The sequence below is a fragment of the Schistocerca serialis genome, chromosome 7 (genome assembly GCF_023864345.2).
Source record: "Schistocerca serialis cubense isolate TAMUIC-IGC-003099 chromosome 7, iqSchSeri2.2, whole genome shotgun sequence".
In the NCBI taxonomy this organism is placed as follows: domain Eukaryota; kingdom Metazoa; phylum Arthropoda; class Insecta; order Orthoptera; family Acrididae; genus Schistocerca; species Schistocerca serialis.
Genome location: NC_064644.1, coordinates 272,607,484 through 272,624,859, shown reverse-complemented (window position 1 = coordinate 272,624,859; position 17,376 = coordinate 272,607,484). Strand labels below are relative to the sequence as shown.

Genomic DNA, 17,376 nt, shown 5'->3' with positions numbered 1-17,376 from the left:
TACTGCAGAGATGCCAACTACTGAATCAGATTGTGTTATTGTTGAACTCTCTGCTCTATCTGAACTAATAAATAAAGCTTTGCAGTGTAAGGAATGTGGCAATAGTGGTGTGAAGGTAGTTGAGACGACACGTGCTAGATGAGGTTGTGCATCAAAATTAAGAATTGTTTGTCATTTTTGTGATTTAAGTGAATGTAGTTATACTTGTGGCGTAACTAAACAGAGTGTATAAAACAAATATTAAGCTTGCTTATGCTATGAGGTGTATAGGCAAAGGGTACAGAAGTGCACAATTTTCCGTGCTCTTATGGACTCACCTCCTCCTACAGGATTAGACAGGTACAATACAATTATTCTACAGACTTTAGAAGAAGTAGCAAATGACAGTATGAAAAATGCTGTTCAGGAATGTGTAGCCATGAACGACAGCAATACATGTATGTCTGCAGCCTGGACGCATCCTGGAAATGAAGAGGCCATAGTACCCTAAATGGTTTAGTGACAGCTACCTCGCTGAACAATGGTGAAGTCCTTGATGTGGAATGTATTAGCAAATATTGTCATGGCTGTACTAATCGAACTGAATATCATAAATGTTTGATTAATTTTGGTGTTATAGTGGACGGATGGAATCTGAAGGTCAGTGGAGAAATATGGCGTGATGCATACGTCTTACCTAGGAGACGGAGACTCAAAAGGTACCAAAAAGTTTGTGAATCCAAACCTTATGCTGACACAAAAATTGAAAAAAATGGAACGTGTTGGCCATGTCCACAAAAAGTTAGGTACAAGATTGAGTAACTTGAAGAGGAATTTGAAACAAAAGAAATTAGCTGATGGTAAGTGCACTAGTGGATGTGGTCGGCTTAAAGACAAAGAAATACACAGGTTGCAGTATTACTATGGACAATCCATAAGACAAAATAAAAATGACCCTGAGGGAATGAAAAAGGCAGTATGGGCTGCCTTCTTTCATAAATTCTCCATAGACGACAACTCATGTCATACACTCTGCCCACATGGCAGTGACTCATGGTGTGGCTACCAGAGGCCTGTTACAAGGAGAGACCTACAACCATAAACATTCTTTGCCATTAGCTATAACGGAAGTTATAAAACTTAGTGACACAAGATTATTAGAGAAATTTTTACACAGTAGGACTCAAAACCCAAATGAAAGTTTCAACAATTGTGTATGGGAACGGATACCAAAAACTGTTCTAATAGGACTAAAAACATTGCAAATAGGTGTGCTAAATGCTGTTCTATGTTTCGATGATGGTGCAGTGTCAAGGCTTAACTTTATTGAGCTGATGAGAGTGCCTGGTGGACTAAATATGCATAGAGCTCTAATTGCCATTGACCAACGAAGACTCTTTGAAGCAGAAAAATCAGTGTTGGAAGCTACTAAAGAAGCAAGAATAAGAACAAGTGTGAAAAAGAGAAGGGAGGAAGAACACAAGAAACAAGATGAATCTAGACCTGGAATGCACTAGTGCCATGCAAGTTTAATAGAGAAAGCAAGTTTTAACTTTAACTTGAATTTCCGGAAAGTTAAATTATTTCATGTTCTGGTACACTTCGGTTAAAAACTGTTAAAGACTATTTTATACTGTCCTAAAACATACTTAACTAAAAAGAAGACTACCCTTGTGACTTAACTTTGAAAATAAAATGCTTTTTTCGAAGAAAAACTCTGAATTCATTTCCAAAATTTTTGATAATCATCCTTAAAAATTTTTGTACCATAACTTATGACAGCACCATCTTTACAATAATCTGCTTTAAAGATAATAGTGTAAAGAAATTACAGGAAAAAATAAACCTTCTACTTTGTATTCTGAGTAATGTGTACCTAAGATGTTCATAAATAATTAGCCCGGTTTATTTCACTTGCAACAAAAAATACAATTAAAAAAAGTGTGAGAGCTAAAGCTGTGGTTCATACATAAAAATGTTCCCAAAAGGTCATAAAAGATGGTAAGCATTATATGGGTTTACAAATCTTATTCTTTGATTTACACTATTTAAAAAACTGACCATTTTTTTCAACATTTCCCCTGGTATTCACGGACCAGTCCCCTTAAATAGAATCCTGTTGTTTCCTAGCTGCAAAATGTAATCTGCTACAGCTGGAATATCTGTTTCTTTCCTTTGACAGTTGTCTTTATACTCTGCTAATCATATTTCCATCACTCTCTTCATAGAACCTACATCCTGCATACACCTTCCCACAACTACACTGCATTCTAAGAACTGGAAAGTCCAGAATGAAATAACAACAACATGGAAAGGACACATTGCTACTCACCACATAAAGGAGGCACAGAGTTGCAAACTGGCACAATGAAAAGACTAGTAAAATAATTATCCTTTTCCCAAGCCTAATTTTTTAGCAATCTTCTTATTGTGCCTGTCTGCAACTCAACACCTCCTCTACGTGAAGAGCACAAACTATCATTCCTAAATTGCTGTACTGTAAGCACAATAGACAGAAAAGAACTATTCATCCCAAGGAGACATCACACTATACCTCGTAATGCCACCTCCAGCATTGTTAAATGGCACAATTTGGCAAGGAAGTTTCTTCCGGTATGCATATCCAGCTGAAGTGAACCACTGATGATCAGACCCCATGCAGTTACCGAGCTGGGGGATACTGACTGCTATGTTTCACCTGCTGTTCCAAATAGACACCACATTTTGTACAAAATTAAGCTTAAACGATTTAGCAGGCAAATCAAGGCGCATTAAGGTGTGCGAGTTTTTGTCAAGTCACTAATGCAAGTATGGTGCCCTGCGACTGTGAACATGACTATTGTCATCTTAGAAAAATGGATCGTCCACAGTATATTAATCATGAAGATGTGACAGATGGGACAATACTTTGTTAATGAATATGTTGAAATAAACTTCGTGGTTAATTAATGGTAACCTGAATGTGTAGACCCAAGTAACTGTAAAAAATATATGTATCTCCACACACAATCACTTCTGGCCTGAACTACATCCTCCACAAGCCATCACCATTCTCAACATCTTGCACTATTTCAAAAGACGCTTAACTGTGATTTGTATTACCACATTAAATGCCTCCAGCCAGCTACTGTCCAGTTTCTGTGTTGTATGACATGTGGAAGATGCGCAGCTTCACACACCACTGTGAGCAATGGTCTTCTGTGAGGCATGCAACTCCCAATGTCCACTGTGTGCAGTTCCCTTCAAAGTGTTTGCTCAAAAACTGGTTGAGATGGACATGCATTCACTGACATCAGCAATTATCATCAAGTTGAACCGTCAAGTTGAAACCAACTGTCACTGACAAGATGTGACACTCTTCTCTTGACCCTGTTGACCAGGAAATTTTTACGACCACTGTTCTCACATTGTGTTACATGGTGTGAGTGGTACACCATTCTTGTAGGTACAGTTGGCAGTCTGTGTTGATACACAAACAAATTGGGCAACTTAATTCACGGAGTGGTCATGAGCACGCTGAAGCACAGAGCTCCTTAGTATTAGCTTTAGAACCATTTGCTATTAAATTAAGGTAAATTATTTAAGACTCATGAATTTTCCTAATAGATATATGATACATGAAATATTGTGACAGCTTGTTGTTAAGAGCCAATCACCAATACGAGCTTAACGGATCATGGCGTAGAGATGCAATGGCCAAATACAATTAGTATTCTGCCTTTTATTCATTTGTAATTTGCTACAGTGCCCCTGAGATTAATTGCCGATCATCACGAAGTGTTTTGAAAACTTGAATGCAAGTGCAGAAACTTAAATGATCTGGCCACAGTCTCCAAGCTATGATTCTTTTTCACCCGCAAATAACAGATACGGGCCCAGGAAAATTGATGGTGGTACTAAACGATGTAATCTTTTCTAAATTTTACAGCATTTTTCTCTAAGTCAGTTTGGCCACTAGCAAAAATGCATCCACCATCAAGAATGGTCGTCTGCTCCAGTTAATTTTAACAGCTTTCTTTCCAGTAATTAATTTCAATTTCTATTTAAAATCAAATTATTATTAGACATTTGAGTAATCTTGTGTCAAGCAGACAAGTCAGTACCAGTGGGAACGTCATATCATCACAGTGTGAACTGCTCCAAAGAAGCAGTACTGTGTGCTGTGCTGAATGAATTGGAGTGTTGGTGTGGACCACAATGCCGCCTTGCACAGCCTCCCAAGATGTTTTGTCTTCACGGCCTCCGGTAACCCAGTCACTAGATTTCAGTAATATGATCATCTGACGGTTTAGCCCTTACGAGCATAATTTGTTAACATTGCATCATAACAGTACCATACAACCCTCAGCAACACCTTTTCTGGTGATGGTTGCGACTACGCGTTTTTCCGTTGGACTGCTTGCTTTGCTCCATTTCAGAATCATAGTGGCACACCCAGCACTTGTCCATAAATAGACAGTTAGACCCCACTCTGTGGCAACAGGGGAAAAAAAAAGACGACACATCCGAAGGAATTTACGAATGGACGGAAATCGGTACATGTGATGTATGCTTACAGACAAACAAATAATGAGAATTTCAGAAAGATGGATTATTCATGGGGAAGAGATTTACAGATTTAACAAGATAATGACACTTTAGGCCATCCCTAGCCCTTAGGAAAGTAGTTTTTCAGTTTGGCATTCACTGACAGGATTTTTGGATGTCCTCTCGAGAGATATCGTGCCAAATTCTGTCCAATTAAGAAGTTAGAGCGTCAAAATTTGTAGCTGGTTAGAGGGCCCATAATGCTCCAAATATTCTGAATTTGTGAGAGATCTGGTGACCTTGCTTAATAAAGTAGGGTTTGGCAAGCACAGACACAAGCAGCAGAACTTTCACCGTGTGTAGGCAGACATTATGTTGCTGAAATGTAAGCCAGAGCGGTCCTGTTATGAAACGGAATGGCACCCCAGATCATCACTCTTGGTTGCCAAGCCACATGGTGGGTGACAGTCAGGTTAGTATCCCAACACAGTCTGGGGCGTCTCCAGAGACTCCTTCACTAATCATCGGAGCCCAGTTCAATGCGGGTCTCATCACTAAAGACAATTCTTCTTCAGTCAATGAGATTCCAGCCCGATTGTGTTAGGCACCACTGCAAATGGGCTTTCTGATGTACAGAGGTCCATGGTAGTTGACCTTTCTGCGAGTCGCCTATTAATGGTCCTTGTTGTCACTGGAACATTATTCCCACGTCGGATCAATGATGATGATGAATCCACACAGCTCTGAGTGCCTCTCTGATGATTTTATCAATATTCACATTCTGTCGGCTCTCTAGGTCGACCACCGCTTCAGTGATGGTTTTTTACCCATTCCTGCCAATAGCATAGAATAGTGGCATTGCTCATACTGAAATTTCGAGCAATTAGCCGATTACTCCAACCAGCTTCTTTGAGTTTGTCAAATGTTGACATCTGCGTATATTGTTAACTTGTCTCTCTGAGAGACATAGTTACTGTGCAACAGAGTACGTGGAATGAAATTTGCAGACTTTACGCCCCGGTATCGACATGTCCCCTGTTCACTAATCTTGCCAGCAAGCCGATGAAATTATGCTACAGCATCACACTTTAATCCCTCGGATGTCAAAGCTTACAATTTTGCATTTTCCATCGATAACTGTATGAATATCAAATATTAACACACTGACATAACTCCTTCGTGGTGCATCATTTTCTTTTTGTTAGATTGTAGTCATCTGGACTGGCATGACATTGTTGCAACAATTTGAATTGTTCCTCATTCACAGTCTCTTTGAATGGGCACAAGTACCTGTAGCAGCGATCTTTTCCACATTCAAAATGTCGTACAAGATGTTGAAAACTGATCCACAAAATCGTCACGCTTTCTACTATCACTTCATTTGTGATGAATCGCTCTTCAAGCACCAGTGCCATTTGTTCTCGTGCAACACCTGGTTTCTTCACAGAGAGATGGTCTGCCACTTCGTTCTTCATCATTCAGACTTGTTTTATCACACTGGAAGTGGCATGTGCAACTGAACCACTCAGTCATATTACACTAGGCTACTGCTAATCTGGCAGTTCCTTTCAGATTTTTAACCGGCTTTGTGAAAGTGCCAGATTATTAAGAATGTCTTACATTTAGTGTGAGTGCACAGGGATTATGCTTTACTAAATCCAAAGATACATTCATTTTCACTAATGACTAACATTTTATCGGGTGAGCTTTTATGTCCACGATTCTTCTAACACCTGGCGACCATCCTTGACTGATCTTAGCTATTCAAAATTGCAAAAAAGAAATTCACAAAATACGAAAAACACTAGAAAAATGAACAGAGGAGCACAAAGGAAACTTTTGAAGAGAGGAAATGGCTATATCAGCTACAGTCGGACACATGTTGCAGAGAAGAAAATACAAGATTCTTTTTGATAATGTGTAGGTTCTGGCAGCCATGAGTGGATGTTGCAGTAAATTGCAATGAGAGATGATAAAGGTTACTACATACAACAATAACTTTAATCAGAAAGAGGCAGTGTAAACTTTGCGGTTCTTGGTTATGAAGAAACAGTGTTCCAGTAATAATCTTCTACATTGGACATGTTTACAACTGTAAATGGCCAAATTGCATTCAAAATTTGAAAAAGATAAATAATACAAAAAGTAACAAATTACTTCAAGTCCCTGCACCAAGATGCACAGCAACAGATATTTATGTCAGTCAGTAGCAAGCCATGGTGTTAACCGAGCGAATATCCCTGCCATCTCTTGAAGACGTTATCCACAGTAGTATAAATTTTTTTACACAAACAAATGTGGGACAGCCACATAACAGTCAGGATAGTTTTAATAAATTTAATAACTCTCATAATATGTACAGTTTAAAGATATTTCATTAATTTTTGTCCACCTTCAAGTTCAATCATGTTTCGGAAGACAAGACATCCCGTCAAAATGAATCGATGCACTACAGATATTATAAACCACATGAAGGTAAAAATATCACAGTAGTAACAATGAAATGTTTCAGCTTACTTTTCTTGTCAAAACCTTTAAAAATAATTAAGATAGGTAATGAATTAAGAATTTCTGTAAATACAAATATTTTAGACAATTGAAAATCAACCGTTGATCAGTAGTTAATTTGTTGATAATACAAATATTTCTACTGTTTCACCTTCTTGTATAGGAACAATAATACCTGCTACTACCTTGCAATACACAACAAACTATTGTAGCAGCACAAACACAGCTGCAAATCATTTACCATTAGAAGTATGCAAAGACATGTCTCCTTTCAAGAGGTTGAAACAATTTATGACATTAGTCTCCAAGCCAGAGAGTTAGCTGGAATTGTCCACGATGAAGCATCAGAAACTGAAATTCATTGCCTAATAGAATTTTCAGTACATACAAATGGTAGCATAATGGGGAGGGAGGACATGGCTGTAAGAGATGAAGTAGTTATGAAAGGGGAAAAGGAGGAGGAGCAACTCAGGAGGAGGGGGAGAGCGTCACACTTATATACTTTCCCTTGGAGCTGTAAAAAAATATCAAGCCGTTGAATGGTAAAGGTTTTATACACCAATGAGGAACTTCAGAGAATGAAAAAACTCAAGGGGGAAAAAAAAGTTTTGGAAAAATCTGCGATGTGCAGCAACATTTACGCTGCACATTTTCATATTTGCCCTCAGGGAGTCACACCTAGTGATACGTGGCTGGCGACCACGAGGCCCCGAGCTGAGTCCTGGCATTGCTTCCACTTACTTATGCCAGGCTCCTCACTTTTATCTTTCCTATCTGGCCACCCTCGGCCAGCTCTTGTTCTTTTCCGACCCTGACGCTATTAGGTTTCGAGGGCTAGGGGTCTTTCATTTTCCAACCTATACTTCTCATGCAGCGTCTGACCCGGAGCGGGCGGCTGCAAAAGGCGTCTGTATCCCATGTTAGGGGCGGCCTCCAGAACTGCGGAAGGCAACGGAATACCACCGCAGATTATCTTCCCTGCATAATGCAATCTCCATTTTATGCACAAAAAATGGCTTCCTCTCATGTTAAATCAGTGTCCGGAGGTAAAATAGTCCCCCATTTGGATCTCCGGGGGAGGGGGGGACAACTTGAGAGGAGGCAAAAAATCAAAACGAGAATTGGTACCTGGAATGATGTCAGAACTCTGCTACAAGCAGGAAAACTAGAAAACCTTAAAAGAGAGATGGAAAAGAATCATATGGACCTCGTAGGAGTTGCTGAGGTAAGATGGAATGGACATGGAGAGTTGCAGTCAGATGAATATGTATTCTACTACTCAGGAGGAGAAGTAAAAGGAATTAATGGAGTAGGAATGATTATGACAAAGGAATTGGCTAAATGTGTGGAATATGTAGACTATGCAAATGACTGGGTTATTGGTGTAAGGCTGAAAGGAGCACAAAAAGATTTACTGATTGTCCAGGTGTATATGCCAACTTCAGAACATGATGACCAAATTGTAGAGGAAACGTACAATGTAATAGAGAGAATAATGGACAAAAATAAAAAATGCTGCAAAATAGTAATGGGAGACTGGAACGCCATTGTGGGAGAAGGGAAAGAGGGAAACATAGTAGGCAGTCATGGTCTTGGAAAGAGAAATGACAGAGGTGAATGGTTAATTGACTTCTGCAGGGAAAGGCAGCTGATAGCGGCAAACACATGGTTCAAGAACCATAAGAGGAGGCTCTACACTTGGAAATCACCAGGGGATAAATATAGAAACCAAATCGATTTTATACTGGTAGAAGAAAGATACAGGAATGGAATCAAGAAGGTGCACACATTACCAGGTGCAGATATTAATAGTGACCACAACTTACTTATGGCAGAAATAGAAATAAGAATGAAAAAACTGAAAAAGGCGACAATGGTGAAGAAGTGGGATCTAGAGAAGATAAGGTCCAACAAAGAACAAATTACAGAAATGCTGTCTCGGGACTTTCTAAACACATTACGAGACAAAGAAGCACCTGATAATGCCAACGAGTACTGGAATATGCTGAAAGAAGGAATCATTAAAGCAGGACAGCAAAATATAGGATATGTAAAAGGGAAAAGGTCAAAAAAACCATGGGTCACACAAGAAATGATTTCCAAGATGGAGGATAGAAGAAAATTGAAAAACAAGAACACTGAAGATGCAAGAAAGATATACCGAAGGTTAAATAACGAACTGCGAAGAGAAACAGAGCAGGCTAGGAAAAAATGGCTAAAAGAGGAATGTGATGAAATTGAAGAACTGGACAGGAAGGGAAGATACGACTTACTATACAACAGAGTAAAGACTATGACATGGGAACAAAACAGAGCAGGAAGTGCTACTACGGAAATTTTGAGTAAAGACGAAGAGGTAGTGTACAAAGATCGTGACGATGTCCTCCAGAGATGGGAAGAATATATAAAAGAGCTATATGACACAAATAGCAAACCAGAAACTCTGGAACTTGAATCACACAACAGTGTAAGTGAAGAAGAGAAAGGACCGACCATCATAATGGAAGAAGTAAAGTCTGCCATTGCTGCAATGAAAAATGGCAAAGCAGTAGGTACAGATACAATACCGGGAGAAATACTAAAATGCTTGAACCACAATGGAATAAGAGAAATATTGAGGTTATGTAATAAAATATATGACAGTGGTGAATGGCCTGAGGACTTTGTGGCAACAGTAATGATTCCATTACCGAAAAAACAAGGAACCAAGAAATGCAGCGAGCACAGGACAATCAGCCTCATTTCACATGCAGCCAAAGTGATGTTAAGAATAATTAATAAAAGACTTGAAAAAGTAATAGAGGAGAATCTCGGCGAGGAGCAGTTTGGCTTTAGACGGAATACGGGCACCAGAGATGCAATAGGGCTCCTACGAATCTTGGGAGAAAGGTTTATTGAAAAAGGAAGAGACCTATATATGTGCTTCATCAATTTAGAAAAGGCATTTGACATTGTGGTTTGGGACAAGCTGGCGACTATTATGAGGGAAAAGAGAGTGGACTGGAAAACCAGAAGACTTATAAACTCATTGTACCTTAATCAAAAAGTTTCAGTTAAAGTGAGAGGAGAAAGTACAAACTGCATAAGACTAGGGCAAGGAGTAAGACAAGGATGCTGTTTATCACCTACTCTTTTCAACCTGTACTTGGAAAATATGATTGACCAATGCTCATTAGATGACAAATGAGTAGAAATTGGAGGAAGAAGAGTAGGGTGCTTGAGTTTTGCTGATGACATGGTCCTTCTAGCCACAGGGGAAAAAGAATTACAGGATTTGGTGGACACCATTGCAACTAACAGAAAAAAATATGGAATGAAAATTAACACAAATAAAACAAAATTATTGGCAATAGGAGGAAATAAGGAAATAAAAATTGTGCTGAATGGAGAAACACTAGAACAGGTGCAAAATTTTAAGTATCTTGGAAGCAGGATAGACACAGACTGGAAGTGCACCACAGAAATTAAAACAAGGATAGCAATGGCAAAAGAGGCGTTTTATAAGAAAAGGAGAATCTTCTGCAGCGGTCTGGACAGAGAACTCAGAAAGAGACTCATAAAATGTCTTGTATGGAGTGTTCTTCTATATGGCGCTGAAACATGGACTATGAGGAAAAGAGACAGAGAAAGGCTGGAGGCTTTTGAGATCTGGACATGGCGGAAGATGGAAAGAATAAGTTGGATGGACAGAGTAAAAAATGAAGAGGTACTGAGAAGAGTGGGAGAGAAAAGGCAGTTACTAGATGTAATAAAGAGAAGAAAAAGAAATTGGATTGGGCATATATTAAGAAAGAATGACGGACTGATAAAAACAGTTTTAGAAGGTTATGTAGAAGGGAAAAGGAAGTGAGGAAGGAAGAGATTCCAGATACTGGATGACATGATGGACGGTACAACATACAGCAGCCTTAAGAAGGAAGCAATGTATCGCAGAAAATGGAGAGGCAAAGGACCTGCTAATATAGCAGATAACTGATGATGATGATTACGAAAGTAAAGATTCAAAACACCACATTAGTTTCTGAAGCACTGAAACCCACATTGAAATGTGCTTTTGTAAGCAAAAGCTAATTATAGCTCATGTCACGTGATCTCACCAGCCATTGATAGCAGAAATTCAGAGCATAGGATACATGACATCGTCAGCCAATAGCAATATCACTGTTAACTAGTGTGAATACACAAATAGGAAAAGTTAATGGCTTAAATTAATGTACATAGTGTAGCTACAAGAAAAGTTAAGTTTTCAAATATAATAATATTGGTCTTGAAGATTTATAAGCTACAAGGAAAAAACTAAGCTTTCACATATAATGTTAGTCTTTTTTGCATGTGTTACACTTTCAGATACATCACACAAATGTGCCAGTAAAAGTTTAAATAATGACATAATCTCTGGTCTTCTGGGCTTGAAATTCTTCTAAGTGTCTTAGCCCTCAGTGTGTTAAGTGCAAAATGAGAGTCAAACACTCTGTGATTTAAGAAATTCATAGTACATTCACACAAGTAACATAACTCATCTTGCGTAAAAGGAAATTTTCATTGAAACTAATGCTTCTCAAAACACCATTCGCAATATTTCCCTGTAACCTGTTAGAAATAGCTTCATTTCAGCAGTTGCCAGTGTGTGCTAGAAAACAGGTGTTACTGTGCCTGGGCAGCTATGATGACTTAGGAAGCCTGTATGTTCGTATGAATATAGTAGTAAGAGATCTTACATGACGTCATAAAAGAAATAGGATATTCCAAGAACATGGGAATTTTGTAAAACATACTAATGCATTATTCAGCTTAAAGTACACATAAATATGTCCAGATTAATGATATCAATATAATGGAAGGAAACATTCCACATGGGAAAAATTATATATAAAAACAAAGATGAGGTGACTTACCGAACAAAAGCGCTGGCAGATCGATAGACACACAAACAAACACAAACATACACACAAAATTCAAGCTTTCGCAACAAACTGTTGCCTCATCAGGAAAGAGGGAAGGAGAGGGGAAGACGAAAGGAAGTGGGTTTTAAGGGAGAGGGTAAGGAGTCATTCCAATCCCGGGAGCGGAAAGACTTACCTTAGGGGGAAAAAAGGACAGGTATACACTCGCACACACGCACATATCCATCCACACATACAGACACAAGCAGACATATTTAAAGACAAAGAGTTTGGGCAGAGATGTCAGTCGAGGCAGAAGTGTAGAGGCAAAGAAGTTGTTGAAAGACAGGTGAGGTATGAGTGGCGGCAACTTGAAATTAGCGGAGATTGAGGCCTGGCGGATGACGAGAAGAGAGGATATACTGAAGGGCAAGTTCCCATCTCCGGAGTTCGGATAGGTTGGTGTTGGTGGGAAGTATCCAGATAACCCGGACGGTGTAACACTGTGCCAAGATGTGCTGGCTGTGCACCAAGGCATGTTTAGCCACAGGGTGATCCTCATTACCAACAAACACTGTCTGCCTGTGTCCATTCATGCGAATGGACAGTTTGTTGCTGGTCATTCCCACATAGAATGCATCACAGTGTAGGCAGGTCAGTTGGTAAATCACGTGGGTGCTTTCACACGTGGCTCTGCCTCTGATCGTGTACACCTTCCGGGTTACAGGACTGGAGTAGGTGGTGGTGGGAGGGTGCATGGAACAGGTTTTGCATCGGGGGCGGTTACAAGGATAGGAGCCAGAGGGTAGGGAAGGTGGTTTGGGGATTTCATAGGGATGAACTAACAGGTTACGAAGGTTAGGTGGACGGCGGAAAGACACTCTTGGTGGAGTGGGGAGGATTTCATGAAGGATGGATCTCATTTCAGGGCAGGATTTGAGGAAGTCGTATCCCTGCTGGAGAGCCACATTCAGAGTCTGGTCCAGTCCCGGAAAGTATCCTGTCACAAGTGGGGCACTTTTGTGGTTCCTCTGTGGGGGATTCTGGGTTTGAGGGGACGAGGAAGTGGCTCTGGTTATTTGCTTCTGTACCAGGTCGGGAGGGTAGTTGCGGGATGCGAAAGCTGTTTTCAGGTTGTTGGTGTAATGATTCAGGGATTCCGGACTGGAGCAGATTCGTTTGCCACGAAGACCTAGGCTGTAGGGAAGGGACCGTTTGATGTGGAATGGGTGGCAGCTGTCATAATGGAGGTACTGTTGCTTGTTGGTGGGTTTGATGTGGACGGACGTGTGAAGTTGGCCATTGGACAGGTGGAGGTCAACGTCAAGGAAAGTGGCATGGGATTTGGAGTAGGACCAGGTGAAACTGATGGAACCAAAGGAGTTGAGGTTGGAGAGGAAATTCTGGAGTTCTTCTTCACTGTGAGTCCAGATCATGAAGATGTCATCAATAAATCTGTACCAAACTTTGGGTTGGCAGACTTGGGTGACCAAGAAGGCTTCCTCTAAGCGACCCATGAATAGGTTGGCGTACGAGGGGGCCATCCTGGTGCCCATGGCTGTTCCCTTTAATTGTTGGTCTCATGCAGTCTCCCATCCTTCATCAAGGACACCAACCACTTCCTTGAACGCCTGGAATCCTTACCCAATCTGTTACCCCCGGAAACCATCCTTGTAACCATTGATGCCACGTCCTTATACACAAATATTCCGCACGTCCAGGGCCTCGCTGCGATGGAGCATTTCCTCTCACGCCGATCACCTGCCACCCTACCAAAAACCTCTTTCCTCATCACCTTAGCCAGCTTCATCCTGACCCACAACTTCTTCACTTTTGAGGGCCAGACATACCAACAATTAAAGGGAACAGCCATGGGCACCAGGATGGCCCCCTCGTACGCCAACCTATTCATGGGTCGCTTAGAGGAAGCCTTCTTGGTCACCCAAGTCTGCCAACCCAAAGTTTGGTACAGATTTATTGATGACATCTTCATGATCTGGACTCACAGTGAAGAAGAACTCCAGAATTTCCTCTCCAACCTCAACTCCTTTGGTTCCATCAGTTTCACCTGGTCCTACTCCAAATCCCATGCCACTTTCCTTGACGTTGACCTCCACCTGTCCAATGGCCAACTTCACACGTCCGTCCACATCAAACCCACCAACAAGCAACAGTACCTCCATTATGACAGCTGCCACCCATTCCACATCAAACGGTCCCTTCCCTACAGCCTAGGTCTTCGTGGCAAACGAATCTGCTCCAGTCCGGAATCCCTGAATCATTACACCAACAACCTGAAAACAGCTTTCGCATCCCGCAACTACCCTCCCGACCTGGTACAGAAGCAAATAACCAGAGCCACTTCCTCGTCCCCTCAAACCCAGAATCCCCCACAGAGGAACCACAAAAGTGCCCCACTTGTGACAGGATACTTTCCGGGACTGGACCAGACTCTGAATGTGGCTCTCCAGCAGGGATACGACTTCCTCAAATCCTGCCCTGAAATGAGATCCATCCTTCATGAAATCCTCCCCACTCCACCAAGAGTGTCTTTCCGCCGTCCACCTAACCTTCGTAACCTGTTAGTTCATCCCTATGAAATCCCCAAACCACCTTCCCTACCCTCTGGCTCCTATCCTTGTAACCGCCCCCGATGCAAAACCTGTTCCATGCACCCTCCCACCACCACCTACTCCAGTCCTGTAACCCGGAAGGTGTACACGATCAGAGGCAGAGCCACGTGTGAAAGCACCCACGTGATTTACCAACTGACCTGCCTACACTGTGATGCATTCTATGTGGGAATGACCAGCAACAAACTGTCCATTCGCATGAATGGACACAGGCAGACAGTGTTTGTTGGTAATGAGGATCACCCTGTGGCTAAACATGCCTTGGTGCACAGCCAGCACATCTTGGCACAGTGTTACACCGTCCGGGTTATCTGGATACTTCCCACCAACACCAACCTATCCGAACTCCGGAGATGGGAACTTGCCCTTCAGTATATCCTCTCTTCTCGTCATCCGCCAGGCCTCAATCTCCGCTAATTTCAAGTTGCCGCCACTCATACCTCACCTGTCTTTCAACAACTTCTTTGCCTCTACACTTCTGCCTCGACTGACATCTCTGCCCAAACTCTTTGTCTTTAAATATGTCTGCTTGTGTCTGTATGTGTGGATGGATATGTGCGTGTGTGCGAGTGTATACCTGTCCTTTTTTCCCCCTAAGGTAAGTCTTTCCGCTCCCGGGATTGGAATGACTCCTTACCCTCTCCCTTAAAACCCACTTCCTTTCGTCTTCCCCTCTCCTTCCCTCTTTCCTGATGAGGCAACAGTTTGTTGCGAAAGCTTGAATTTTGTGTGTATGTTTGTGTTTGTTTGTGTGTCTATCGACCTGCCAGCGCTTTTGTTTGGTAAGTCACCTCATCTTTGTTTTTATATATAAATATGTCCAGATTCGCAATGGCGTAGGCCTCAACCTGATATTAAGATTTTTAGTGAGGTTTTCAGGATGCAAATTTTCTTGGAGTACCAGTACTGTATAATATCATGTTTGGTTCCTTAGTGTGGCCTAATGCCGTATCTGCCAGAAGATGAAAACATGCACTTGAAATTCAGCAAACAGCTGAAACTAGCCAACAGTCTGGAATGAAACACTTCATTTCATGTAAATTGACTGACTCAGTGGAAAAAATTAATAAAAGCCAAATTTCTTTAGCAAACCTACAAATATAACTTCATTGTTCTGCAAGGTGATTAATGCTTGACACGGAAGTAAAATAAAATCAGAAAACTGAAACTGATAACATATGTTAGCCTTCCGTAATTATGTGAATGTATTTTAATTCACTTGATAGCTCCCAACCACAGAAATCCGTTTTCTTTTTCATTTGATGTGAGAAGTGTAAATGAAGAGGAAACAGCAAAATCACTAAACATAAACACAACATACACAAGGACTAACCCCCTCCCTACTACAACTCTGACTGCTATGCACATGCGTGAATCTGGCAGCTTGGGTGCACCAGAAAAATTTTGCCACCTAGCATCTGGTTGCTTGTTGCTACTGCTGATACAGATAACAGCCACACTTCAAGTAGCCAGAACCAGGATAAGGTATTGCCCATATGCAACTCAACTGCTTTTGCGCGTAAGCCCGCTCACAACTGCTCAAACGAACTTAATGTATACAGTTCTGACATCACGCTCGACGGCAACAGTTTATTGTTATGAAGTATTCCATAGTCTTCATCCTAAGGCCTTTGACACATTTTACTGTTTATCAGTTCTTACTAGTCAAAATTTAAAAAAAATTAAACTGAAGACTAAAACAATGAAAAATTCACGGAATTCTAAAAGATTTCCAGGTTTCTCCCGGTTTTCCCCTGGATGAAATAATTCCCGTGTTTTTCTTGGATTTCTGGGTTGTCCCAGAGCGTATAGACCCTGTGTAATTATGCCTTTGCTATAAACCCACATACATTTGCAGAAACGCAGCTGGCGCAAAATTTTTTTTAGCAGTTTATGTCCGTTTCATCTCACTTGAAGATAAACGCACATGAACTTAAACGTCAGTTAGGTATAATTTTATACTCTTAACCGTTTCATTAATACATTTTGATTTTTACACTTCCTCCATTTCAGGACGAGCTTTCCAAATAATTCATTGATGTGTTATATATTGATAATGGGACCAATTTACTTGCCACTTCAACCACAGTGAGTACTGAAATTTCTCTTCCTTCATTTAGCTATTAATTTGATCTATTCACACTACAGGTGCTAGCCCACAGGAACCAGTATCATCCAGCAATCAACTTCATATCAAACCTGAATCATCTCTTTTGTCATATTTACCCAATTATAAGATAAGGTTTTCCCCAAATTCTTCATCTGAAAAATACAGGGTCATCTTACATTCGCAGATTAACTATTACTGCTGAAGTCAATGTTTTTACATTGTGTAATCAATTAATGTAGAGGTTCTATTACATTTACAAATGAAACTCCGGCAACTAAGATCACATGCAGGTTTATTTTGAACAATTCAGAAAGGCTGAGTTGTCACACGAAACTGCTGACACTGGCATTTGTACTCCTGCCATTGGTGCAATCCCAGGCAATGTCTAATTTGAGTATGGTTTGTTTTACTGAACTATTATTTGATATATTTAATTCTTTCTTTCTCAAGCATTTGGTTGTTCTTTCTTTAACTTTGTGAGAGATGAGCGAGCACTGCAACCAACTGTTGCTCATCTGTTGCATAACAGACTGACCGCTATTTACCGAGGACAAGTTACAAGAGACTGCATCGAGGTGGTTATAATCTATTCTAAGCTCCTTGGGCTGTATAGATGCTGCTCTTTAGAATTACTGTTAACTGCTTTTCTGCTTTGATTGGAGTAAGTTATCACAAACATAACATTAACTTTAATATAATATCTTATATATAGGCAAAAGAAAGAAAATGGCTGTTT

At 40.7% G+C, this 17,376-nt stretch overlaps 1 protein-coding gene across 1 annotated transcript in view; it reads right to left on the bottom strand.

Moving 5' to 3' along the window:
• LOC126412861 (zinc finger protein 354B-like) overlaps positions 1-17,376 on the bottom strand; it is a 147,880-nt gene that overhangs the window by 30,435 nt on the left and 100,069 nt on the right. The window lies entirely within an intron of this gene.